At 45.5% G+C, this 26,802-nt stretch overlaps 1 protein-coding gene across 2 annotated transcripts in view; it reads left to right on the top strand.

The window, feature by feature from the left end:
• dph1 (diphthamide biosynthesis 1) overlaps positions 1-26,802 on the top strand; it is a 618,203-nt gene that overhangs the window by 236,669 nt on the left and 354,732 nt on the right. The window lies entirely within an intron of this gene.

Below are 26,802 nucleotides of genomic sequence, written 5' to 3'. Positions count from 1 at the left end.
TCTCACTTCCTCCAAATAAAAGGTGTAGCTATGGGTACCCGCATGGGCCTCAGTTATGCCTGTCTCTTTATGGGGTATGTGGAACATTCCTTGTTCCAGTCCTACTCAGGCCCCCTCCCACAACTTTTTCTCCGGTACATTGATGATTGCTTCGGTGCTGCTTCATGCTCTCGTCTGGACTTGGAAAAATTTATTAATTTTGCTTCCAATTTCCACCCCTCCATCATTTTCACATGGTCCATCTCTGACACTTCCCTTCCCTTCCTTGACCTCCCTGTCTCAATTTCTGGTGATAGACTGTCCACCAATATTTATTACAAGCCTACCGACTCCCACAGTTACCTCGACTACAGCTCCTCACACCCCGGTTCCTGTAAGGACTCCATCCCATTCTCTCAGTTCCTTTGCCTCCGTCACATCTGTTCTGATGATGCCACTTTCAAAAACAGTTCCTCTGATATGTCTTCCTTCTTCCTTAACCGAGGTTTGCCACCCACGGTGGTTGACAGGGCCCTCAACCGTGTTCGGCCCATCTCCCGCGCATCCGCCCTCACACCTTCCTCTCCCTCTCAGAACCATGATAGGGTCCCCCTTATCCTCACTTATCACCCCACCAGCCTCCGCATTCAAAGGATCATCCTCCACTATTTTAGCCAACTCCAGCATGATGCCACCACCAAACACATCTTCCCTTCATCCCCCTGGCGGCATTCCACAGGGATCGTTCCCTCTGGGAGACCCTGGTCCACTCCTCCATTACCCCCTACACCTCAACCCACTCCCACGACACCTTCCCATGCAACCACAGAAGGTGCAACACCTGCCCCTTTACTTCCCCTCTCCTCACCGCCCAAGGGCCCAAACACTCCTTTCAAGTGAAGCAGCATTTCACCTACACTTCTCTCAATTTAGTATACTGCATTCCCTGCTCCCAATGCGTTTTCCTCTACATTGGAGAGACCAAACGCAGACTGGGTGACCGCTTTGTGGAACACCTTCGGTCTGTCTGCAAGCATGACCCAGACCTCCCTGTCACTTGCCATTTCAACACTCCACCCTGCTCTCATGCCCACATGTCCATCCTTGGCCTGCTGCATTGTTTCAGTGAAGCTCAACGCAAACTGGAGGAACAGCACCTCATCTTCCGACTAGTCACTTTACAGCCTTCCGGACTGAATATTGAGTTCAACAATTTTAGATCATGAACTGTCTCCTCCATCCCCACCCCCTTTCTGACTGCCCCTTTTTTCCCAATAATTTATAGAGATTTTTCTTTTCCCACCTATTTCCATTATTTTTAAATGTATTTCCATCCATTGTTTTATCTCTACCTTTTAGCCTATTTCAATCCCTTCCCTTCACCCCACCCCACTCCCACTAGGGCTATCTGTACCTTGCTTGTCTTGCTTTCTACCCTTAATTAGCATATTCCTTAGATAATATCACCATCTTCAACACCTCTTTGTCCTTTTGTCTATGACATCTTTTGGTTATCTCCACCTATCACTGGCCTTCTATCCACCTCTACCTGTCCCTCTTAAACTAGCTTATATTTCACCTCTTTTCTATTTTTACTTAATTCTGTTGAAGAGTCATACGGATTTGAAACATTAACTGTATTCCTCTCCACAGATGCTGCCAGACCTGCTGAGTTTTTCCAGGTATTTTTATTTTTGTTTTGGATTTCCAGCATCTGCAGTTTTTTGCTCTTAGACAAGAAAGTAGTGTTGAGACCACAATCAGATCAGCCATGATCTTATTGAGTGGTGGAGCAGGCTCAAGGGGCAGAATGGCCCACTCCTGCTCCTAATTTGTATGTTTGTTTATTTATATGTAAATCCAGCATTGACTCCCCTCCATGTGTAACAGTGCAGTTTCTGTAGAGCTCAATCATATTCTGTACAGATCTCTGAAATTATTCATCTTTAGTTACCTGAACATTTTGGTCTTTCACTGTAGCCATTTATGGTCTGTAACGTTCGCTTAGATCCCTTATCTTCCAACGCAGTCCCTGTGTTTTGTTTCTTTTGGTATAACCTTCTGGTTGTTAATTCCATTGTCCTCATCTTGCTTAGCTTTTAGCTTGATTTCTTTGGTTAACCTGATATATTCAGCCCTCATATTGGGATCTGCTCACTTTAAGCTTTCCTCGTTTTTCACTCAACTCCAGGACTTCTTCCCTTATCCCTTTATGTTTCTGAGAGGCAACACTTGTTCTGTACTCCTTCATTTTCCATTTTTGACGGCGGCTATGTCTCTTTCCCCTCCACTTCTTCAGTTATTGCAGGCACGATGTTTCTAGCTCCAGCATGTTTGTTCTGTATGCTTCTTTGTTCTTGCTCCTCTTGGTCAGGCAGACGCTGTCTCTCTCACTTTGTGCCTGTCATTTTCTCTGCATGTGCGTATTGCTGTTAACTGTCTATATCCATCTCCCTTTCTGTGTGTGTCTGTGTGCTGCTCTGTCGAGGATGATGCATGCCTGTTCTCATGTGCATTCTCTCTCTCTCTTTCTTTTTGTTAATCTGCTCCTTGTGTATGCTTGCTCTCTCTTTCACATACTGTATGTCTGCTCCCTCTCACTCACTTTGTTCCTCTGTTTATCTGTGAGCATTTCTCCCTCCCTCTCTCATTGGTCCCTCTCTTCCTCTTGGCTAGGGGCTTCCTTGACAAGGACTAAAAAGATTGAAAGCAGCATAAATCAAACAAGAGAGAAAAGTACCACTTTTCTTTATGAAGTTTGTTTGAAATTGTAATCGGCTTCCAAAAGAGTGATTTGCTTTGGATGGAACACTTTTGTCATCTTGTAGTTAGTCAAGACAATTTTCCTGGGTTATATTTGGCAGTGTTAGTTTAAAAGCTGTGATTTAAAATTTATGGCAGTAGTTTGACAGCATGAATGAAGAGGCTCTCTCCATCCCTTTGAACAGGAATGGAGAATCACGAGCCTGGTCCTGTTCTTGGAATCATTTCAAATCAGTCAGAGCTTTCACTTCCAGCCTTTTATCAGATGTCTCTGGAAATATTTTAAAGTTAATAAATAGTGGCCGTGCTCTGATGTGAACTGTGAGCAGTTGCTATGGAGTGGAGTGTTGGGAGAGCTGAGGGAAGATCTGCGGGCAGCAGTGATGTGGCAGATAAAAAGGCATCCAAGTGTGAAACAGTTGCATGTGTGCCTCGAGAAGCCAGCTGGGCCACTGCTTTGTAAATGTTTTCTTTGCCATTGTGAGGCACCACTGTAGTAATTATGGTTTTATTTAGTGTGTAATGTACCTTTAAGAATAATACTTGTTAAGAGAGATCACATGATCTGCAGTAACCAATAGGAGAGTAGTGCGGGCCACTTCAACAGTCAATGGAGAAATAGAGTTGGAGTTGAAGGCACACACGTAATTGCTGCTGAGTATATTGTAAATAAACTTAAAGTTTCCACCCAAGAAGTTTCTACAGAGCAACTCTATCATTAATAGTACAACTTGGCCACTCTCCAACAAATTGGTGATGAGGATAAAACAGGATTGAACAGAAGAAATCACGGTAGAAAGGAATCGGCACTGTACCTCGCCCAGTGATTGTAAGTAGCAAACTCCATTAGAATTGAAGAAGTTATCCTCTCTCAAAATGCCACAATTTGGGAGAATTGATCCTTTTGAACCAGCTACAGACAATTGGTCTCAATACATAGAACGCCTCACGTTCTTTTTTCAAGCGAGCGAGATTACGGGGGAAGAGAAGAGGCGAGCGATCCTCTTGAGTATTTGTGATTCAAAGTTTGACGGCACCCAGTGCCCCAGATTTGAAGAATTTCGGTGAATTGGTAGACCTTGTGAAGGTTCACTTTCAACCCAAGCCCTCAGTCACGATTCAGGTTTAATTCACGAAATAGAGCCCTGGATGAAATAATTTCATGCTAAGTGGCAAATTTGAAGCAGCTAACGGAACATTGTGAGTTTGGTACAACTCTGAACGACATGCTCAGAGATCGTTTAGTGTGCGGTGTGAAAGAGGACACTATTCAGAAAAGAATCCAAAGTGAATCTGGATTTCAAGAAGGTGCTAGATGTAGCGTTGGCCATGGAAAGCGCAGTAAGACATTCAAGAGCAATACAGGGTGCACAAAATGATGTCATCCTCTACATTGGGTGATGAACCTCAGCCGAAAGAGGCACAAAAAAGTGAGACTCTGCTGAGAAGTGGGAAAGGGCCCCACTAGCTGAAGAATAAAGAAAAATAACTTATAAACGAAATCGAAGAATAACTTTAGTAAGAGGCGGAAACAATCAGTCTTTTAGCGATTGGCAGTTTAAAAAAATCGAATGCAACTATTGTCACAGAAATGGACATATGATGAGGCAGTGCAAGGAAAGATTCAACCAGGCCTGTAAACAAAAGAAGCCCAATGAAATCTACAATGTAGAAGAGCCTGAAACAACAAATTCAGACATTTACTCATTGTTTTATCTGAAAGTTGGAAAGACAGAACCAATATTTATCACAGTGAAAGTAAATGGCAAACCTGTTAGAATGGAAGTGGACACAGGAATTTCCACTACAGTAATTGGGGAACATACCTTCAGATATCTGAATAATGGTGAACATCAATTAAGTTTAGAAGAAACAGCTGCCAAACTCAAAACATATACGGGTGAAGACATTCAAGTAAAAGGCATAAGCAGAGTAACTGTCCATTATGGAATCCAATCAGCAAAGCTACCAATGTTAGTATCGAGAGGCAGAAGACCAAACCTAGGGTGAAATTGGCTAAGGGAAATCAACCTTGATTGGCCACTGAGATTTCAAAAGGAAGCAGGAAACATTCCTGTTTTGAAAAAGGAGTATGCAAGGACTCAACAACCTGAAGAAGTGCAGGCTGTCTTAAGCCAAACCCTGGAAGAACAGAAGAAACTCAGACCATGTTTGATGACAGAGTTCAAGACGAGGTGAGCAACATTCAAAAGGAAAAAGAAAACCTGCTGAAAGATCTCCACACACGACAAGATTCCCTCAGATCAGAGTTTGCACCTTTAGAAAGTATGAAGAGAAACAGAAAGAATTCAGCATTTCTCTGAACAAACTGAAGAATGAGTTGCAGAGAGGACACAACAATGTTCAATTTTCCAGGAGGCAGTAAACAAATACAAAAGAGAGGCGGAAGAGCTGAAGAATCAGCTAAATGAAGCCAAAGAGGCTTTGGAAGCGAAAGTCACAGAATTTTCCAAGAAGCAGATAGATACGGAAATTTTGGGAGAATCAGCCACTGAGCTTGCACCTGAGAGAATTCTGGCCAACAGCAAAGTCAAAAAGAAGGCCGAGATTAAAGTCTGCTAAAAAGAAAAGTGCACATTCCAAGCGAGGGAGGTAATCTATTTGTGTCACTGGTAGATTCATAGGACCTCCACCTGGTTGAGGAGAAAGTGAGAGCCATAAGAGAGGCAACTGCGCCAAAGAATGCCTCAGAGCTCACATCATTCCTAGGGATGATAAACTATTATAGGCAGTTTTTACCCAATTTGTGTACGGTGACCCCCCCCCCCAGCATTCTCTACTCAAAAAGAACCAATGTTTGTCTTGGGAGGTGCCCCAGAAAGAAGCTTTCATAAACAATTGTTGCACTTGTCCAATCTATTAGTGCATTATGGCCAGACAAAAGAATTGGTGCTGACATGTAACACATTTCCCTACGGAGTGGGAGCAGTGCTCTCCCATCAGATGGATGACAGCACGGAATGGCCAATAGGTTACATATCAAGGACGCTCACCACAGTGGAAAAGGGATACTCAGAGATAGAGAAAGAAGGCCTGTCCATCATCTTTGGTGCCAAGAAATTTCACCAGCATGTGCACGGCTGCCATTTTACAATTGTTTCAGATCACAAACCATTGCTAGGATTGTCCAGTGAGGACAAGGCTATACCACACATAGCCTCAGCAAGAAAACAACAATGGGCTTTAATTCTGGCAGCATATGAATACACTTTCATACATAGGCCTGGCATTCAAATCACAAACGCCGATGCCCTTAGTCGTTTGCCTTTACAAGAAAACGATGAGCACATCCCGGTTCCAAGGAACGTGTTTTACTGTTAAATTTCTTAGATTCCTTACCGGTATGTGCTCGACAGATCAGAGACTGGACAAGTCGAGACCCAGTCCTACCTCAGGGACGAGAACAAATGGTACATGGTTCGTCAAAGGAGCCCATATCTGACAAAATGAAACCGTACTTCAACAAAAAGCAAGAAATATTCAGCTAGGATGGCATCTTATTATGGGGAGCATGAGTGATAGTTCTTCCAAAGGAGCCACTTTAAGTGAACTCCACAATACCCACCCAGGAATTTCCTCAATGAAGACCATAGCACACAGCTATCTATGGTGGCCTGAGATGGGTGGCAAAAGAGAGAGTTTAGTAAAGCACTGTGTGCAATGTCAGCAACTGCAAAAGTTGCCAGCGACAACTCCATTACACCTATGGGAGTGGCCAGGTAGACCCTGAGTGTGGTTACACATTGACTACGTTGGACCTTTCCTGGGAACAATGTTTCTGCTCATTGTCAATGCCCATTCTAAATGGTTGGACGTGTACGAGGTGAAGTCACCAATGTCGGCCGGTACAATTGAGAAACTACATCAGAGTTTTGCCATTCACAGACTACCAGAAGTAGTCATTTCTGATAACGGCACGGCATTTACGAGTGCTGAGTTTCAACGGTTTATCAGCCTCAATGGTATCACTCTTGAAAACTGCACCGTATCACCCTTCCTCAAATGGACTGGCTGAAAGGGTGGTTCAAACATTCAGGGCAGGCATGAAAAAGCTAACTGGCGATTCCTTGGCAAGAAAGCTAGCACGCTTTCTTTTTCAATTGCAGACTACCCCTCACATAACGACAAGTGTCACACCTGCGGAGTTATTGTTGAAACACCATCTCAGGATGAGATTGAGCTTAATAATGCCGAATTTAGAGGGGAAGGTGGGAAGGAGTCAGGGAAACCAGAAAACCAGACATGACTGGCAAAATCGCGAGAGGGAATTTACCGTGGGAGAGCCAGTATATATGAAGAACTTCGGAGAAGGACCAAAGTGGTTATTGGGTGAAATAAGTGCAGTGATTGGGCCTCTATCTTACTATGTGGAGGTGGAAGGCTGGATCATCTGTAAACATGTAGACCATTCGGAAGAGAGAGACAAACCATCAAGATTTGGTTCCACCGGTTATCGTGACTGGGCCTGCATTTCCTGTTGAGGATACTCAATCCAGGACTGACATGTCTGATGTTCCTGTAAGAGTTGAGGATACAGAACTGCAAGTGCCCATCAAAGCACTGATGTTTCCTGAGGTTCCTGACAAAGAATCTGAAGTTGTGGAGCTGTAACGTTCCACACGGACCAGGAAACCACCTGAAAGGCTGAACTTGTAAATTCCCTCTCGCGATTATGCCTGTCGCAGACTACACTGGCTTTCCTGACTCCTTTCCACCTTCCCCTCTAAATTCGGCATTATTAAGCTCAATCTCGTCCTGAGACAGCGTTTCAACAATAACTGTGCAGGTGTGACACCTGTTATTGTATGAGGGGTAGCCTGTATTTCGATCTATTGTTTCATCTCCACCTTTTAGCCCATTTCGATCCCTTCCCCCCACCCCCACTAGGGCTATCTGCCACTTGCGCATCCTGCTTTCTATCCTTAATGTCCCCATTAGCACATCCTGTAGATAATATCACCACCATCAACACCCCTTTGTCCTTTTGTCTTTGACATCTTTGGCAGTCTCTTCTTGGCCTCCACCTATCACTGGCCCCCTATCGAGCTCTCCTGTCCCAGCTTATATTTCATCTCATTTCTATATGTCTTAGTTCTGATGAAGGGTTATACGGACTTGAAACGTCAACTGTATCCCTCTCTGCAGATGCAGTCAGACCTGCTGAGTTTTTCCAGGTATTTTTGTTTTTGTTGTAGCCTGTATTATGTTGCCTTGAAAAATATGTACTTGTAAATATAATATGCATAACTGAGTTAAAGGAGGAGGAATGTCATAATTATGGTTTTATTTAGTGTGTAATGCACCTTTAAGAATAATACTTGTTATGAGATATCACATGATCTGTAGTAACCAATAGGAGAGTAGCGTGGGCTACCTCAGCAGTCAATGTAGAGATAGAGTTGGAGCTGAAAGCCCACGTGTAGTTGCTGCTGAGTGTATTGTAAATAAACTTAATGTTTCCACCCAGGAAGTGATTGCAGATCAACTCTATCATTAATAACTCTGCTACCCTACAATAATCATCTTTGAGAAACACATCGTCTGCTGATAATCTCTGCCTGCCAGGAAAAGCACGATATGTTCCAAAGGTTCTGTGATTTGCTTGGTAGATCAGTGCTGTGTGCATCCTCTTCCAGCCCTACAGCCTTCCAGGATCTCTGCGCTCCTCCAATTCTGATCACCTGCAATTCCCTGATTTTATTCATTCCACCATTGACAGCCGCGCCTTTGGCTACCTGAGCCCTGAGCTCTGGAATTCCCAACCTCCACTAAACCTCGCCACCTCTCTAACTTACTTCCCCCCCCTTTACGATGTCCCTGAAAACCTACCTCTGTGACTCCAAGTTTGTGGTCACCTGTCCTAATATCTCCCGTGTTTTGATTTCAAATTCTGTTTGATATTTACTCCTGTGAACACCTCGGGACATTCTATAAACGCCTGTTGCTGCTGGAAGTGGCTGCTGGTTCTGCAGTGGACCGAGTGGTTGGCAAGATCTTTGAACCAGCTTAACTCAGTTGTTTGTAGGTGGCGCTCCACTCTGGGCCTGGCCCCGAGCTGGGAGTTCAGGCCTCGGGTTGAAACTCGAGCAGGTGATTGCAGCCGACACCCCGGAGAGGCTGGGTCACTGCTTAGGATGATACACCGTGGGTAACCATGTCTCCTCAGTGCGGTGAACCCGTGACACCCCCAGAGCGATGGTACAGCCCTGGCAGCGTTCCACATACATTAAGGAACCCCTAACCTCAGTCCAGTGGAACAATATATCATAAGCGAATGGCAAATGACCAGCAAGCCTCTGAGGATTTGTGATTTGTGCCAGCCTTTCCCAAGCATGGGCTGACTCCGTAAGCTACTCCAGTGTCGTACTGTTCAACTAGGTACACGGAGGGAATGCATCTCTACGCAAGCATGCACACATAAGCCTGGGGCGTGAATTCTTTTTTTTCTCACTATTTGCTTATGGGATGTGAGCATCTATGAGACAGCCAGTATTTACTGTCCTGGCAAGTTTCCTCCTTCAATCTCCGACCATTAACGATTAACCATCCTAAACGCACAGTAAAAAAATATGGGATCTTGCGCGCATTGAAAGAGTGAGAAGGAGCTTGAATCGAGGCTGCTGTCTAAAGGAAGGGTAGGTTGTTGGATAACTAGGTTCCCTGTGTTGTTTGTGTGTATTTCCTAGTCATAAGAGCGAGCTTTGAGTTGACTGCGGGTGATATTAGTGAGCACCACTTAATGCAATTACGCGCGGGTGAATAAATACACAGGAGAGCACTTGTCTTAAGACAGCAGACAGAGAAATCTCTCATAAGTGAATTAAGCACTCATCTGCTACATTTCAACATCATCTCTTAGCTTTTGTTGCCTACCCCCTATATTGTCCTGCAGCCAGGAAATGGGGGAGGGAGAGCAGTGGTCTTAAACAGTGCAGGACGAGGCGAATAAATATTTCAACAGGCTAATGCAATAATACAGACTGCTGACTGGATCCATCATGGATCTTTCCTGGAAAGCACAAAGGCTTACAATGCTTGTAAATAGGCTGGGATTTTTCTGGTCGACCATAATTAACCTTTGCTGCTAGGTGCTTGATGTTTCTGACAGAGAGATCAGGCGACGTGCTATCACTCGGTATTACGTGAGGAAGTGGCACTGTGTGTTGCTGCTGGCTGCAAATTTCCCAAATGGAAAATATGAATGTTTAAATAAGTCGAGCCTTTTTGAACATTCGGAAGATGGTGTCACGACCCAACTGAGCGTGAGGCTTATGTGAACGTGTATGGAGAGGGGAGTTTTTGACTCTCTTTGGGGCCTGCGAGGAGGAGAGGAACATGAGGAGGTCATTCAGCCCCTTGAGACTGTTCCACCATTCAATTAGATCATGTTTGACCTGTAGCTCAGCTCCACTTACTTTTGTTCCATTTCCCTTGATATGCTTCCCGAACAAAAATCCATCGATTTCAGTTCATTGATCCTAGCGTCCCACAGCTTTTTAGTGTAGCAAATTCCAGATTTCCACTACCTCATTGGTCGAAAGATCTCAGCTGTTTTTATGTCTCTTTCTCTCTCAAGTATGTAAATGTGTGTGTATATATCTATATATATATATATATAATATATATGTGTATGAATATATGTATACCCCTTATATCTGCATATCTTGTATCTCTCTTTCAGATGAGACATTAAATGAGATCCTGTCTGCCCTCTCAAGGGAACATAAGAGATCCCAGGGCACTATTTCAGATGACCAGGGTGTTCTCCCCAGTGTCCTGGCCAATGTTTATCCCTCAACCAACATCGCAGAAACAGATTATCTGGTCATCATTACATTGCTGTTTGTGGGAGGTTGTTGTGCGCAAGTTGGCTGCTGTGTTTCTTACATTACAACATTGAGTATGTTTGGCTCTAAACACATTGGGATGCCCAAAGCATGGTTGTGAAAGGCACTATATAAATGCAAGTTTTTCTTTTTGTCTATAATATTGTGTATCTTATGTATAATGTGCATATATGATTGTATATGTTTATATATCATACGTATACATTTACTACGTGCATTTAAGGTGGTTAACCAATGCCCAGGCTTGGATGTGTGTGTGTGTGTGTGTGTGTGTGTGTGTGTGTGTGTGTGTGTGTGTGTGTGTGTGTGTGTGTGTGTGTGTGTGTGTGTGTGTGAGGGGTGCAGGGAGCTGGATTCTCTCTTGACTTTTGTGTGTATCTAGTTGAATGTGACGACGTTAGGGTAACCGAAAGGGTGAACTACATTTGGAAAAGTAAGTCAATGGGCAGGATTCCTCAGAGACAAGGGAGATTTGACAGCCATCTGCCGCCCCAGGCATCAGTCTGTTATCTCGCTGAGACTGAGGTGGGTGACTCCTTGTTGTTGGTCATTTGGCCGGTGGTGGAATGTCTTTCAATAGGTGGTCTTCAGTGGCTCCATCTTGTTTCACCAACCGGCTTGTGCCAAAAAGAGAAGCGAGTTATTCCAGGATGTCTGTGACTGTTGCTCTTACCAGCTATGAAGTAGTGAGTGCAGAGAAACCTATGTTAAGATGGAATGAGTATGTGCAAATGGTAAAACCTCATAGTTGTGCCAGTGTTTGCCAAGGTGAACGCAGTCTGTCTCTTTTGTTTGTCCTCCGAAGCAAAGTTGACCATGTTCATTATGTGGGGTGTTTGTTCATGTCCTGGGTAGGTACGTAGGTGACTGTGGAGGCTGAAGTGTGTCTGGTAGGATTCTGCTGCTGCGAGGTCGCAAAAAGGAGGAAAGAATATTAACATAGGTTTTGCTGTACTTCCATTCCATTGTATATGGATTTAACTGTACCCATTATCATCATTTTATATAGCGCCTTTAATGTAATAATAAAATGTCTGAAGGCGTTTCACAGGCGTGCGATGAGACAAAATTTGACACCAAATCACGAAAACAGATATTAGGCGATCAAAAGTTTGGTCAAAGAGGTAGGTGGAAAGGAGCATCTTAAAGGGGGAGAGAAAGGCACAGAGGTTTAGGGAGGGAGTTTCAAGCTTAGGCCCCAGGCAGCTGATGGTATAGTCATCGTTGGTGTAGGGATGGAAATCAAGGCTGCTTAGAAGTCTAAAACTGGAGGAGTACAGTATCTCTGAGAGTTGTATGGCTGGAACAGGTTACACAGATAGAGAGGGTGGTGAAACCCAGGAGTGATTTAAACACAAGGCTGAGAATTTTAAATTTGAAGCATTGTTGGCCTGGGAACCGATGTAGGTCAGTGAGCTCAGTGGGTGATGGGAGAATGGGGCTATGTGAGAGTTAGGATATGGGTAGCAGAAATTTGGATGAGCTGGAGTTTATGGAGGGCAGGAGATGGTATGATGGAGCAGGTTTCACTGCTTGTACTCAGATTTGTGCTGTACACAAGAACAGATTTTACATGGGTGTGTTTCTCTGTACGCAGGAGCGGGTTTCTCTGTACGCAGGAGTGGTTTTCTCTGTACGCAGGAGTGGGTTTCTCTGTACGCAGGAGTGGGTTTCTCTGTACGCAGGAGCGGGTATCTCTGTACGCAGGAGCGGGTATCTCTGTACACTGGTTTATTCTGATTGGAATCCCATCGAGTGATCAGTCTTTGTTAGTTTCCTGTCAGTCACATGGCAGTCCAAAGTCAACAGCAAACATGGTCAACTGACTAACAAATGACACAGATACTGATTACTGCCTGGCAGGAGTGGACAACTCACTCATTTGCAATGATAGGCCCATCATCATCTCATAATGTGCCTGGTTACAACTACACAATCAAGGTACGTGAACCCATAAGATTGAGATATGAGATAATGTACCTATGATCAGATGTCGACTACAGGCTTTCAAATGACATTAACAACATTAGCAGTACATGGCTAAACTGCAGAGTGTTGTACCTCAGTATGTCAGAAAATATTGTACACTGGAAGGCCATAGTGTGCATCATGGACAGCAGCCTGTTCAATCTTGCAACTCCATTAATTTGCATTGTATTCTATCATGTTCCAATACTATTTTGACTTTACTCCCTTATTGGATATTGAATTGCTGTTCTGACAATTTTGTTTGTGTCCACTGAAGAATGTTGGAAGTTCAGGAGACAAGGGGACAAACTGTCTTTGGGAATGGCATTACTATAGTCAGGGGCTGGGAGAGTTGGTGCTGAGATGACCATTGATGACTGTGTTGGCAGTGCTGGCCTCAGAATCAGCATGCTCTTCAAAAAAGTTGTTGACTTTTCTATTTGACAGCCTTATTCAGATGTTCAGGCGAACCTTAACATCAGGGAAAATATTTTAGCTTTTTCCCTCCTTTTAGCTGGATCTGCCTAGGTTCAATAATATTGAAGCAAACTACTGCAGATGCTGGAAATTCTGAAATACATACAGAAATGTTGGAAATACTGAAGCAGGTCAGGCAACAACTGTGGAGAGAGAAACAGAGTTAATATTTCAGATTGATGACATTTCGTCGCAATTTCTGATCTAAACCTGTGATCTTCTGCGTGCGTGTGTCCATGTGTGTGTGTGTGTTACACTCTGACTCTCGTGTGTTAAACTCTGACTCTTGTGTGCGTGTTACACTCTGACTCTCGTGTGCGTGTTACACTCTGACTCTCGTGTGCGTGTTACACTCTGACTCTCGTGTGCGTGTTACATTCTGGCTCTCGTGCGCGTGTTACACTCTGACTCTCGTGCGCGTGTTACACTCTGACTCTCGTGCGCGTGTTACACTCTGACTTTTGTGCGCGTGTTACACTCTGACTCTTGTGCGCGTGTTACACTCTGACTCTTGTGCGGTGTTACACTCACTGACTCTCGTGTGCGTGTTACACTCTGTGACTCGTGTGGGTGTTGCACTCTGCTCCCTCCATGCCTAATCTCATTTCCTTGCCTTTGCCCAGTATTCTTTTGAAATACAAATCCACTTGCCTTTTAGGTGATGTTATAATCTCTGTCTTGAAATGTCTGCAGTGGTGCCCTCCTGCCACCCCTCCCTGCCACTCAAGCTGCCTCCCTGTGTTACTGAAGGCTGGCTTTGTCAGATGACTGCCACTTTCATGGGTAGCTTCAGGGAAGCACAGGGCGAGGCTGTATAAGTCCTACGTGGTAAGGACAGACTTTCATTGCTGTGCAAATTGTATTTCATATAAAACCCTCCTGATTTAATGTAATTTAATTGAGTTACTGCATTGCCAAATCCCAGTCTAGCCTCTCCTGTAGTACCTGTAGTGACAGCTTAACTCCAGTGCTAAGGTCATGTTTATGATTTATATTCAGCATTTACAGCCCACCTGCTGTGACTGATGGTCAAAAGAGTGGGTTTTGCTTTCATAGTACATTCAGTCTTCTGCTCCTGTCGACCAACTCCTGTCTTTTCCTCTATCTTTCTCCCTCCCTCTGCTGAAGGTGTTGAATTCATTGTTGCTGGGTCAAAATCCAGGAACTTCCTACTCTTCTTCTCAGGCAGTCCCTCAGGATCAAGGATGACTTGCTTCAGTGGGTTCTGAGTTGGCTGGTAAGTCCGATGTGCGATCTGCAGACCCTGCCACATGAGGGGCAGGTGGTGTTTGAAGGGTTGGGTAGATGGGCTGTGTGGAAGTTTGTGCACTCCCTCCAACGCCTCGACTTCACCTCTGCACATTCTCGATGAATCTCTCGATGTGTTCGGCACCTTCTCCGTTTTGGTCAGTCACAAGCCCAGGGTCTCCCATGAGTCAGGGGGGATGTTTCGCCTCTTCAGGGATGCTTTGAGGACATACCTGAAGTATTTCCATTGTCCTCTTGGGAGTCTCCTGCCGCCACCAACTTCCAATTAGAGTCTGGCTTCAGGCGTACAAAGTACACGCCCCACCCAGCAGCGCTGGCTTTGTGTGATTAGTTCCTCAATGTTACCTAGCCACAATGTGGGAGCACCTTTACCACACAGGCTGCAGTGGTTCGAGAAGAAGGGCCCAGCAGCCAACACACACCCCCACCCCGCCCCCCTCTCTCTCTCTCGAGGACAACTAGGGATGGGCAATTAATGCTGGTGCAGCCAGCGAGGCCCACATCTTGAAAATGAATAGCAACGGGGGGGAACAGCTGGGAAATTGGATGGGGGATATTGTCCAAACAAACAGGCTCCATTTGAGTGTCTCATTTTCCCCTTTCCCCAAATGGGACCTCTCACCTGTTGCCCTGGGTAACATCAGCTAATTTGGGGACTGAAGCCATAGGGTGCCCTTTTTTTTTAAGCGGGGTTTAATGTCGGTCTGGGATCATGTGAAATCGTACCTCTTTTGTTCTATCCTCGGTGTAAATTGGCTGATTTACCCATGACAGTTTGGTGTAGGCTACAGTCCACCTTGGACATGTGCCAGATTTGGAACCCCTGGGTGACATTCTCACCTCTAAGTCAGAAGCTTGTGGAATCAAATCCCAGTCCAAAGACTGGAGCACAAGATCTAGGCTGACACTCCCATTCCAGTACTGAGGCAGTGCTACATGTTCGGAGGCGCCGTCTTTTGGATGAGATGTTAAACCGAGGCCCCACCTCCCCTTGAGGGTGGATGGGAAAGATTCCTCACAGCAGTTTTGAAGAAGAACAGGGAAGTTCTTCCCAGTGTCTTGGCCAATATTAATCCCTCAACCAGCAGGGCTTTAAAAAAAAAAGACAAATGATCTGGTCATTATCATGTTGCAGCCTGTGGGATCTGCCGCTTTTGACTACACTTCAAAAGTACTTTGAAAGGCACTTGAAAGTTATGAAAGATGATATATAAATGCAAGTTTTTTTTTCTCCTTCCTGACCATTTACAATATGAGCAACCTTACGCAGGATGTGGATTCATTCCTGAGTCCGCACCTGCCCAGACTCTGGTCCAAGTATCAGATTATCTTTGTGTATTTGTCATCTTCCAATCTGTCCTTCAAGCTATTGGATTACTGTGTTGCTGTGATGGATAAGACACCCTGCCAGATCTTAGGGTGACGTTTTTCATTTCCTAACAAGCTTCTGTATGACAGTTATTAGATCATGGAATAGTCGTGGAGTGAACAAGAAACATGCCTCACCTAACATATTGCAGTTTCTTTGACTGACAATGAGGTATCATTAAAACTCATGTGGCATTGTGACTTCATAAAGCCATGTAACACAGAGCAGGTGTTCTAGCCCTTTGTGCCTGTGCCAACTCGTTGAAAGAACTATCAGTCCCACTATGCCCTGCTCTTTCCTCATAGCTCTGCAATTTTTAAATTCCTTTTCAAGTACCCATTTCCTTTTTAATTGTCACTATTGAATCTGATTCCACCAACCTTTCAGGCAGTTCATTCCAGATCATAACTCACTGCGCAGCAGAATTTCTGCTCATCTCCTCTGGTTTTTATTTAATCAATTCTCTTAAATCTGTGTCCTCTATTTACTGACCCTGCCAGTGAAAACAGCTTCTCCTTGTTTATTCTCTGACAGCCCTTCACAATTTTGAACAACTCTATTAAATCTCTATAGCGTTCAGATGTTCTGCATTTGATAATGTGGGTCTGTTTACTATTGATGCTCACTGTGCTTGATTGGTTAAGCCTGGGTGTGGAAAGTAAACAAGGCTGCAGGAAGAGTTGAAGCTGAGGTATGGAGTAGATGGTTTTAAAGCACTATAACTGAAACCTGTCACACACAAACTAGTGTCATGTCTGCATAGATCCAAAATATATAAAATATACAACAATTTCCGCTTAAGCTTCCTTGTTCTAAGGTAAACAATAACAACTTCTCCAGTCTCTTCACATTACGGAAGTTCGTCATCCCAAATATCATTCTGCACCCTTCAAAGAGCTTTGATGTCCCTCCTAAAGCGTGGCCCAGAATTGGACACAATACTCCAGTTGGGGCTTAACCAATGATTTGTTAAGGTTCAGTATCATTGCCTCAATGCCTGTATCAATAAAGCCTAGGTTCCAGTATGCTTTTTTTAACAGCCTTCTCAACTTAACCTGCCACCTTCAAAAGTTTGTGTACATGAACCCCCAGGTCTCTCTGTTCCTGCACCTCCTTTAAAATTGTACCATTAGTTTATGTTGTCTCTCCTCATTCCTCCTTCCAAAATATATCACCTCACATTTCTCTGTTTTAACTTTCATCGGTCATTATTTTTTATTTACTTGTTCGCGGGATGTGGGCATCACTGGCTAGGCCAGCATTTTAATTGCCCATCCCTAATTGCCCTTGTGAGGGTGGTTGTGAGTCACCGCCTTGAACCGCTGCAGTTCATGTGCTGTAAGTTCACCCACAGTGCTGTTAGGGAGTTCCAGGATTTTGACCCAGCGACAGTGAAGGAACGATGGTATAGTTCCAAGTCAGGATGATATGTGGCTTTGGTTGAACTTCCAGGTGGTGATGTTCCCATGCATCTGCTGCCCTTGGCCTTCTAGGTGGTAGTGGCCGTGTGTTTGGAAGGTGCTGTTGAAGGAGCCTTGGGGAGTTCCTGCAGTGCATCTTGTAGATGGTACGCACTGCTGCTACTGTGCATCAGTGGTGGAGGGAGTGAAAGTTTAAGGTGGTGGATGGGGTGCCATTCAAGCAGACTGCTTTGTACTGTTCATCAACCTGTTGATGTCCTCCTTAAGGCTGCTATAATTCTCCTCTCTGTTTACTGTATTTCCGTGCTTAGTATTATTTGTAACCTTTGAACTATGCCCCCAAATGCACAAGTCTACGTCATAAATATATATTGAAAAGAGCTTGATCCCAATACCAACCCCTGGGGACACCACTGTATACATCCCTCCAAACTAAAAAGCAATTGTTCACCACTACTCTGCCTTCTGTCTCTTCGCCAATTTTGTATCCAATTGGCTTATTTGCATATTATTCTTACTTGGCAGATCTAATATAATGGAATCAGTGCATCTCTCAAGGGAACTGTTGCAATTCTCTTTGAATTATTTAATGCTTTTCCCTTATAAACAATCTACTGTGTGATTTACCAGCTACAAGAGCAAGATAGCTGCACAGAGCATTGTATTTAGTCTGGCATGTCGTGTGGGCTAAAGATTAAACAGGGAGCTATGCCGTGACAGTGTATTCCCACTGTCAGTAAACCAGATTATGGCCTGCGATTGGCCGGCCAGATCAACGATGTGTGTGAGCTATGGCTCGGTGGGTAACACTCTCGCCTGTGTCAGAAGATTTTGAGTTTCAAATCCCTCCCTCAAGTGCATAATGAGGCTGACACTCCAGTGCAGCACTGAGGGAACATTGCTTTGACTGAGGTGCCAGGTTTCAGATGAGACGTTAAACAGAGTTTCTCCCGGCAGGTGGATGTAAAAAAACCCACAGCACTATTTTGAAGAGCAAGGTGTCCTGGCTAATGTTATTCTTCAACCAACATCATGAAAAACTGATTACCTTGTCGTTATCACATTGCTGCTTGTGGGAGGTCGCTGTGCGCAAATTGGCTTCCATATTTCATATATTACACCAGTGACTGCATTTCAAGATTACCTCATTGGCTTGGAAGCACATTGGAACATTTAAAGAAAGGCGCTATTTAAATGCAGGTCTTTTATATCTTTATGACTGCAATTACTGACTTTAAGTTCACAGCCAAGCTCGCAGCAGTGCTGTGTTGCTGAGATACTCAACAAGACTTGGCTGCCTGGATATGCATTACTTGACTATCAAGGTTTGAGCTTGCAGGGAGTGCCTGAAGTTGGAGGCTGAGAGGCTGTGATGGAACAAGGTGTTAAAGATGAGTGAAGCTCTGGGAAATGAGAGGCTCCAGTTCCAGAGTGCCATTTGAGAAATATGATTTTAACCCAAAAACACACCATGTTTGTGTATAAAACTCTCTTATTTGCCACATTTACTGAGGATTAAATCTCTGACCTGTGGGTCCCCTGGAGCACGCTTGAGAGAGTGAAGGTAACTTTGGATCTGTGGTTCCCAGAACTTTTCAACACTGGCGATTTCCTCACCTCATGTCTGAGTTCTTTTGTAGATGAGTTCATAGCGATGGATTGATTTGAATCCAAACATACTGCATTGACACCAGGGAAAGGTCAGCTGGCAGCTTCCAGCCACATTCACATTTATGATGCGCAGGACATCAGGCACAGTTTGTGGCCAAACTGAGATTTTTGTTAAAAGACATCAAAAGCCATATAATTAGATCCAGCTGTGGAGTAGAACACCCTCATAAAATGATTGCATTGGAGACACCCATACACTGGGCCTTCATTTAACCAAAGGCATGTCTTTGCAGCACAGGCACTTTCAACACAGCGCACCTGATCTCACTCCGAGCTCTCTCACTAACATACCTGAGCTCTCTCCGAGCTCTCTCTCTAACACATCTGAGCTCACTCCGAGCTCTCTCACTAACATACCTGAGCTCTCTCTCACTAATGTACCTGAGCTCACTCCGAGCTCTCTCACTAACATACCTGAACTCTCTATCACTAATGGACCTGAGCTCACTCTGAGCTCTCTCTCAATAATGTACCTAAGCTCACTCCGAGCTCTCTCTCACTAATGTACCTGAGCTCACTCCGAGCTCTCTCTCACTAACGTATCTGAGATCACTCCGAGCTCTCTCTCTCTCACGAACCTCCTGAGCTCTCTCCGAGCTCTCTCTCTCTAACACACTTGAGCTCTCTCCGAGCTCTCCCACTAACGTACCTGAGCTCTCTCCAAGCTCTGTCACTAACATGCCTGAGGGCTCTCTAAGCTCTCTCTCACTAATGTACCTGAGCTCTCTCTGACCTCTCTCTCTAACACACCTGAGCTCTCTCCAAGCTCTCTCACTAACGTACCTGAGATCACTCCGAGCTCTCTCTCACTAACCTACCTGAGCTCTCTCCGAGCTCTCTCTCTCTAACACACCTGAGCTCACTCTCTCTCACTAACCAACCTGAGCTCTCTCCGAGCTCTTTCACTAACGTACCTGAGCTCACTCCGAGCTCTCTCTCACTAACCTACCTGAGCTCACTCCGAGCTCTCTCTCACTAACCTACCTGAGCTCTCTCCGAGCTCTCTCTGTCACTAACCTACCTCAGCTCTCTCCAAGTTCTCTCTCACTAATGTACCTGAGCTCTCTCTCATTAACCAACCTGAGCTCGCTCCAAGCTCTCTAACACACCTGAGCTCACTCTGAGCTCTCTCTCTCGCTAATCTACCTCAGCTCTCTCCGAGCTCTCTCTCATTAACTAACCTGAGCTCACTCCGAGCTCTCTCTGTCACTAACCTACCTCAGCTCTCTCCGAGCTCTCTCTCTCTAACACACCTGAGCTCACTCCGAGCTCTCTCTGTCACTAACCTACCTCAGCTCTCTTCAAGCTCTCTCTCTCTAACACATCTGAGCTCACTCCGAGCTCTCTCTTTCACTAACCTACCTCAGCTCTCTCCGAGCTCTCTCTCTCTAACGCACCTGAGCTCACTCCGAGCTCACTCTCTCACTAACCTACCTCAGCTCTGTCCGAGCTCTCTCCCATTAACCAATCTGATCTCGCTCCAAGCTCTCTCTCTAACACACCTCAGCTCACTCCGAGCTCTCTCTTTCACTAACCTACCTCAGCTCTCTCCGAGCTCTCTCTCTCTAACGCACCTGAGCTCACTCCGAGCTCACTCTCTCACTAACCTACCTCAGCTCTGTCCGAGCTCTCTCCCATTAACCAATCTGATCTCGCTCCAAGCTCTCTCTCTAACACACCTCAGCTCACTCCGAGCTCTCTCTCTCACTAACCTACCTCAGCTCTCTCCGAGCTCTCTCCCATTAATCAATCTGAGCTTGCTCCAAGCTCTCTCTCTAACACACCTGAGCTTACTCCGAGCTCTGTCTCTCACTAACCTACCTGAGCTCTCTCCAAGCTCTCTCTCTCTCTAACACACCTCAGATGTCTCCGAGCTCTCTCTCATTAATATACATGAGCTCACTCCGAGCTCTCTCTCACTAACATACCTGAGCTCTCTCTGAGCTCTCTCACTAACACATCTGAGCTCTCTCCGAGCTCTCTCACTAACGTACCTGAGCTCATTCCAAGCTCTCTCTCTCACTAACCTACCTGAGCTCACTCTGAGCTCTCTCTCTCACTAACATACCTGAGCTCTCTCCGAGCTCTCACTGTGCCAATCATATGTAAATTATCGATAACGCATCAATGTGGTATAATTATTTAACATAAAATTGTTAATGTTAACATCGGCACCTAGTGCTGGCACTTACAACCCCTCATTGGCTGCTCGTCATTTGCTGGTTACTGAATTTTAAGTGTCACCTGTTAATTGTATTTTATGACCAATCGATCACCGATCCAATAAAGGTTTCTGCTTTTATTTGTTTCACCCCCACCACCTTCTCCCTTCCTCTCAATAAAACTCTTCTAAAGCATTTTGGGGAAAGTGCACTTGGTTGTTACCCTCTGGCTACAGATTAGCGCACAGTCTGAACCCATGAATCTTTCATGTGCTCACTGCTGCGTGTGATGGTACTCCCGATGCGAAGCAGCCACACGGAGCTGACGGGAGCAGGTGACTCGAAGTTCATGTATAATTCAGTTCAAGCTGGTATTTTTGATTTTTTTTCTATTCTTGAAGGGCGTAGGTGTGACTGACTCAGGCCAGGGCAGCTACTCCCTCTACCCTTCACCGTCCTTTTGATGAACGATGCGGTCACAATGCCGAGTCAGCACGGAGAGATGAACCGGCTCTGATGGCCCGATTTAGGGCCATGTTTGACCTTCTGTTTCATCGCACAAACTTGCACAGCGTTGACCGCACAGACACAGGCCATTCAGCCCATCCGCTCCATGCTGTTATTTATGCTCCACACAAACCTCCTCCCAGCCTTCTTAATCTAATCCCATCGACATAGCCTTCTATCCCTCTCTCCCTCCTGTGTTTATCCAGCGCTTCCCCTGAAATGCATCTATACTATTCACCTCACCTACCCTTTGCGTTAGCGAGTTCCACATTCTCACCACTCTCTGGGGGAAGAAATTTCTCCAGAACTACTGGTTTTATTCATGACTATTTCTTTTGTTTTTTTTTTTGCGAGTGAGATTTGCCCACAACACTGTTTTGTGAAGCTGCATGTGAAAGAGTCTCCACTCTTCCCAGATACCGCGCTGTGAGTGTTTCAGTAACCATGACAACTAAACCTCCTGTCCCCCTGCTGTCAGTAACTTTTGAAGTCCGTTTACAGTTGCAGCAAGCCCAAAGATCAAGGGGGTTGGCGGGGGGTGCGGGGGGGCGGGGGGGGGGGCGGCGTTGGGGGGGTGGGAGCAGGGGGAGGAGGAGGAGGTGGGATGGGAGGGGGGTTTTGGTATACTGGCATCACTGTTGTTCATTTAGATTGGTTCGAGCTCGAGTATTGTTGAGGCCGATCGGATAGAAAATCAAATGGATTGTTAATTTGAATGTTTCCGGGAGCAGGAAGGGAGCACCAGCGCCAACTCCTGGTGATGCAGAGGTCGATGTCCGGTCTCTTGTTGAGTTTGATACCCGTGTCCTATCCGCAGCATTAGGTGTAGTTTCCACGGAACAGGAGTCCAGGCGTCAATTGGGTGGAAAACCCACAGCAAGGCGGCAGAAGGGAAAAAGGTGTGTAGACAATTGGGGCAGAGCTTTCGTTACAACCCTCAGCCACGTGTTAGCCTGCCTCATTTTGCCTCACACTCTGCGCGCCTCCAGCACTTTAGCGCTTTCAGGCTACCTGCTGTTCCGTAGGTCTCCTCTGTCTCCTCTGCTTGTGTGTCAGGAGGCCCCGGGTTGAGGCCCCAGATGCAGGGGCCTGAGCGTATCATCCAGACTGTTTTCCCAGCGCTGGGAATTGTGCCTGGTCAGTTTCCCTGGCCAATATTTATCCCTCAACCAGCACATAAAAGCAGATGATCTGATCAATATTGCTGTTTACTGGAGCTTGCTGTCCACAAATTGGCTGCCACGATTTCTACAACACTTGCTACATCTCAGAAAATTGACTTAATTGGTTGTAAAGTGCTTTGGGAGATCCTGAGAGGATATTAACTGGTCCAGAAATAAAAAAAAAAAAATCCTTTTTTTTTCTCCTTTCTAATCCAGGCGGTGCCTCAAAACTGGCAAACTTGGACCCGAGTCCATGCTGGGTGTCAGATCTTGCCGGCTTTTGGGCTGGGTGGCTCGGTTCAGGTCAGGTCGGACATGTAGAGTGTTGAGAGTATTTTTTTCAAGTGAGGATTGTAAAGGGCAGTTTTGAAAGAAATGGAGCCAGTGCTTCACGATACACCCAGGAAATTCTTTGGCGCTGCTTCAGGCCTGTCAGCGTTACTTTGCTGGAAGTGCGGCAGAGGGCCTGTTCACGCGTGGAAGCGGGGCTCCCGCTGCACTTCGGTGAAGTGTTGGAGGAGGAACGGGAGCAGCTGCAAGGCATGTCCCAGCCGTACGCTTAGACCCAAAGAGGTCGGTGAGGAGCGGAATTCCAGGCGATGGCAACTAAAGAAAAAAATCTCCAGTTTTCGGACATTGCCAATTTGAGACACTGCCTGTATATTGTTTGCTTTTTGCTTTCTGTTGATCTGCGGTATTCCCTTGCAGGAACTCTCATGTCTCTACCCTGGCCATCTGGGTGGCCAGAGCAGGGAGCCCAGATGAGAGCAAACTGTACGGATATCATCCGAGGCTGACTTACCAAGGGGGAACCTGTGCAGATTGTGCAAAGAAACTCCTGTCCTGGTGACATCCCTTCAGATTGGCAGCCTTCACTGCATCCCCCCCACCCACCCCCCTCCCCTCCCCAAGGCCACTTTAGCGATGATCCAGTATGAATTTCAGATGAAGCTGGGATTTGGATTCAGGTTCTCCTCAAGCTCAGGCTGCTGCATCACCCTCTTTGAATATTTTAATAAAATTATCATAATGATCCAAAACATTGTTCGCCAAAATGGTTTCATCACTAACAGTCCCCATCCCCCTTCCCAGTAATAGACCATCATCTCTCCACCGACCTCCCATCGACCATCACCATCTGACCCTTTTCGAAAGGTACTTTGCTTTCAGAAAGGCCAATTTGAAACTGTCCAAACAATACTTCAAACACACACAGTGCAGCAGTCAGGAAATCTCATCCAGCCAACAGGCAGATTCTAATTGCGAAACAGCGAGTGCCATTGTGCTGTGTTATGTTAATAATTAGGCCAATGCTGATGCATTATTGATGGAGGTCTGTATAATTGGCACAATATGCTAATGCTGTTCATTACACTGCGCAGAGGGAGCCTCACTCAATCAGAGCGCTGCAATTGCAGTCAGCTGATGAAGCTCATGCTGGTGATATGGAACCTGCTGCTTTTTAACTGCCCCTCCAGTCAGCCAGTAGCTGAAGAGTATTTACATCTCCTCATCAGGCCAATAGGTCAGTGATAGACTCGCTGCAATAACTAAATTACCTTAATGCGATCAAAACATTGCTCTCACTGCACAGGAAAAGCATTTTCACAATCTAACAATCACAAGCTCGTATTGTTTGCATCTACCCTCTAAATGCTTTAATATTGGTGAAGGTAAAACACTTTTAAGTGCTGCAACGTCAGAGTGACACAGATGTTTTAAAGTCCGCTTGGCATTTGTCACCGACTCACTAGCTGGCTCGGGGTAGTTTTTCCCCTATTTACTATAGGATCAGTGCAGCTGCTCAAAGAAAGAAATTACTTTTTCATTCACTCATGGGGTGTGAGCATTGCTGACATAGCATTTATTGCCCATCGGCTATTTGCCCTTGAGAAGGTGGTGGTGAGCTGCCTTCTTGAGCTGCTGCAGTCCCTGCGATGTAGGTACACCCAGGGAAGGAAGTTCCGGGATTTTGACCCAGCGACAGTGAAGGAATGGCAATATATTCCCAAGTCAAGGTGCCGTGTTGCTTGGAGGGAAACTTCCAGGTGGTGGTGTTCCCATGTGTCTGTTGCCCTTGTACATCTAGATGGTAGAGGTCATGGGTTTGGAAGGTGCTGCCTAAGGAGCCTTGGTGAGTTTCTGCAGTGCGTCTTGTAGATGGTACACTCTGCTGCCACTGTTCGTTGGTGGTAGAGGGAGTGAAAGGTTTGTGGATGTATTGCCAATCAAGAGAGCTGCTTTGTCCTGGACTGTGTTAAGCTTCTTAAGTGTTGTTGGAGCTGTACTCATCCAAGCAAGTAGAGAGAACTCCATCACATTCCTGACTTGTGCCTTGTAGATGGTGGACAGGCTCTGGGGAGTATGGAGCTGAGTTACTCGCTGCAGGACCCCTAGCCTCTGGACCTGCTCTTGTAGCCACAGTATTCATATGACTAGTCTAGTTCAGTTTCTGGTCAATGGTAATCCCCCAAGATGTTGATAGTGGGGGATTCAGCGATGGTAATGCCATTGAATGTCAAGGGACAAAGGTTAGATTCTCTCTTGTTGGAGATGGTCATCGCCTGGTGCTTGTGTGAATGTTACTTTCCACTTGTCAGCCCAAGCCTGGATATTGTCCAAGTCTTGCTGCATTTGGACATGGACAGTTTCAGTATCTGAGGGGTTGCGAAAGGTGATAGCGGTCACATGTTTGTAAGGCACTGTTGAAGGAAACTTGGTAAGTTGCTGCAGTGCATCTTATAGATGGTACATATTGTTTGCATCTACCTCTAAGTGCTTTAATATTGGTGAAGGTAAAGCACTTTAAGTGCTTCAACATCAGAGCGACTCAGACCATTTGAAGTCCACTTGGCATTAGCCGCCAGTGTGCATTGGTGGTGGAGGGAGTGAATGATTAATGGGATGGACGGGGTGCCAATCAAGCGGGCTGCTCCTTGAGTGTTGTTGGAGCTGCTCCCGTACAAGTAAGTGGTGGGTATTCTATCACACTGCTGACTTGTGCCTTGTAGATGGTGGACAGACTTTAGGGAGTCAGGAAGTGAGTCACTCATCACAGGATTTCTAGCCTCTGGCCTGCTGTTGTAACAACAGTATTTATATGGTTAGTCCAGTTCAGTCTCTGGTCAATGGTAACCCCCAAGATGTTGATGGTGGGGAATTCAGCAATGTTAATGCCATTGAATGTCATGGGGAGATGGTTAGATTCTCCCTTGCTGAAGATGGTCATTGCCTGGCGCTTGTTTGGCACAAATGCCATTTTCCACTTCACAGCCCATGCCTGAATGTTGTCCAGGTCTTACTGTATATGGGCACGGACTAAGGAATCATGAATGGCACTGAACATTGTGCAATCATCACTAACATCTCCACTTCTGACCTAATGATGGAGGGAAGTTCATTGATGAAGTAGCTGAGGATGGTCGAGCTCTGTATGCCATCCCGAGTAACTTTGCAGCGATATTTTTGCATTTCTCTAGTGCTTTTCTGAAGAATGTCCCAAAGCCCCCTCTGATACTACCGCTACGAGAGGAGGATCTTGAATTTGGAAATTGAACTTTTGACATATGTAGACAACTGAACACCATAAATCTTTGGATATAATGTGCACTTTCCCCCATTATAAAAATAAATTCTGTAAAAAAAGAAAAAGGTTTAAAAGAAAAACAAACTGGAAAATAAGCATTTAACAATAGATTTAACTCACCATGAGGCCAAAGCCTAGATTCATTTGAAATTAATATTGGGGCTTCACTGAGCTGCAGGGGTCACAATCTCAAAAGAGATCTCCACCAAAAATCAGGTTTCTATCCTGTCACAGGCCCTTATCAAAGTCGCAAATCACACTCCCAGTCTTGCAAACTGTTGCTCCTCATCCTTCTCGGCCTGTCTGCAGCCTTCGACGCAATTGACCACACCATCCACCTACATCACCTCTGCACTGTCGACCAACTGGATGGGAACGCTCACACTTAGTTCCATTCTTAGCAATCTAATTTTAGCCAGAAAATCACTTGCACTGGCTTTTCTTCCTGCTCCCTCACTGTCATATCTGATGTCTCCCAAGGATCCATCATTGACCCCCAACTAGCTCTCATCTACATATAGCCCCTTGATGACATCAGTGTTAGTTTCTACATATACACTGCTGACACCCAGTTCCACCTCACCACCAGCTCTGCCTGG

This window comes from Carcharodon carcharias, chromosome 10 (assembly GCF_017639515.1).
Source record: "Carcharodon carcharias isolate sCarCar2 chromosome 10, sCarCar2.pri, whole genome shotgun sequence".
Lineage (NCBI taxonomy): Eukaryota > Metazoa > Chordata > Chondrichthyes > Lamniformes > Lamnidae > Carcharodon > Carcharodon carcharias.
The sequence above is the reverse complement of the archived record's forward strand: the minus strand, read 5'-3'. Positions and strand labels throughout refer to the sequence as shown.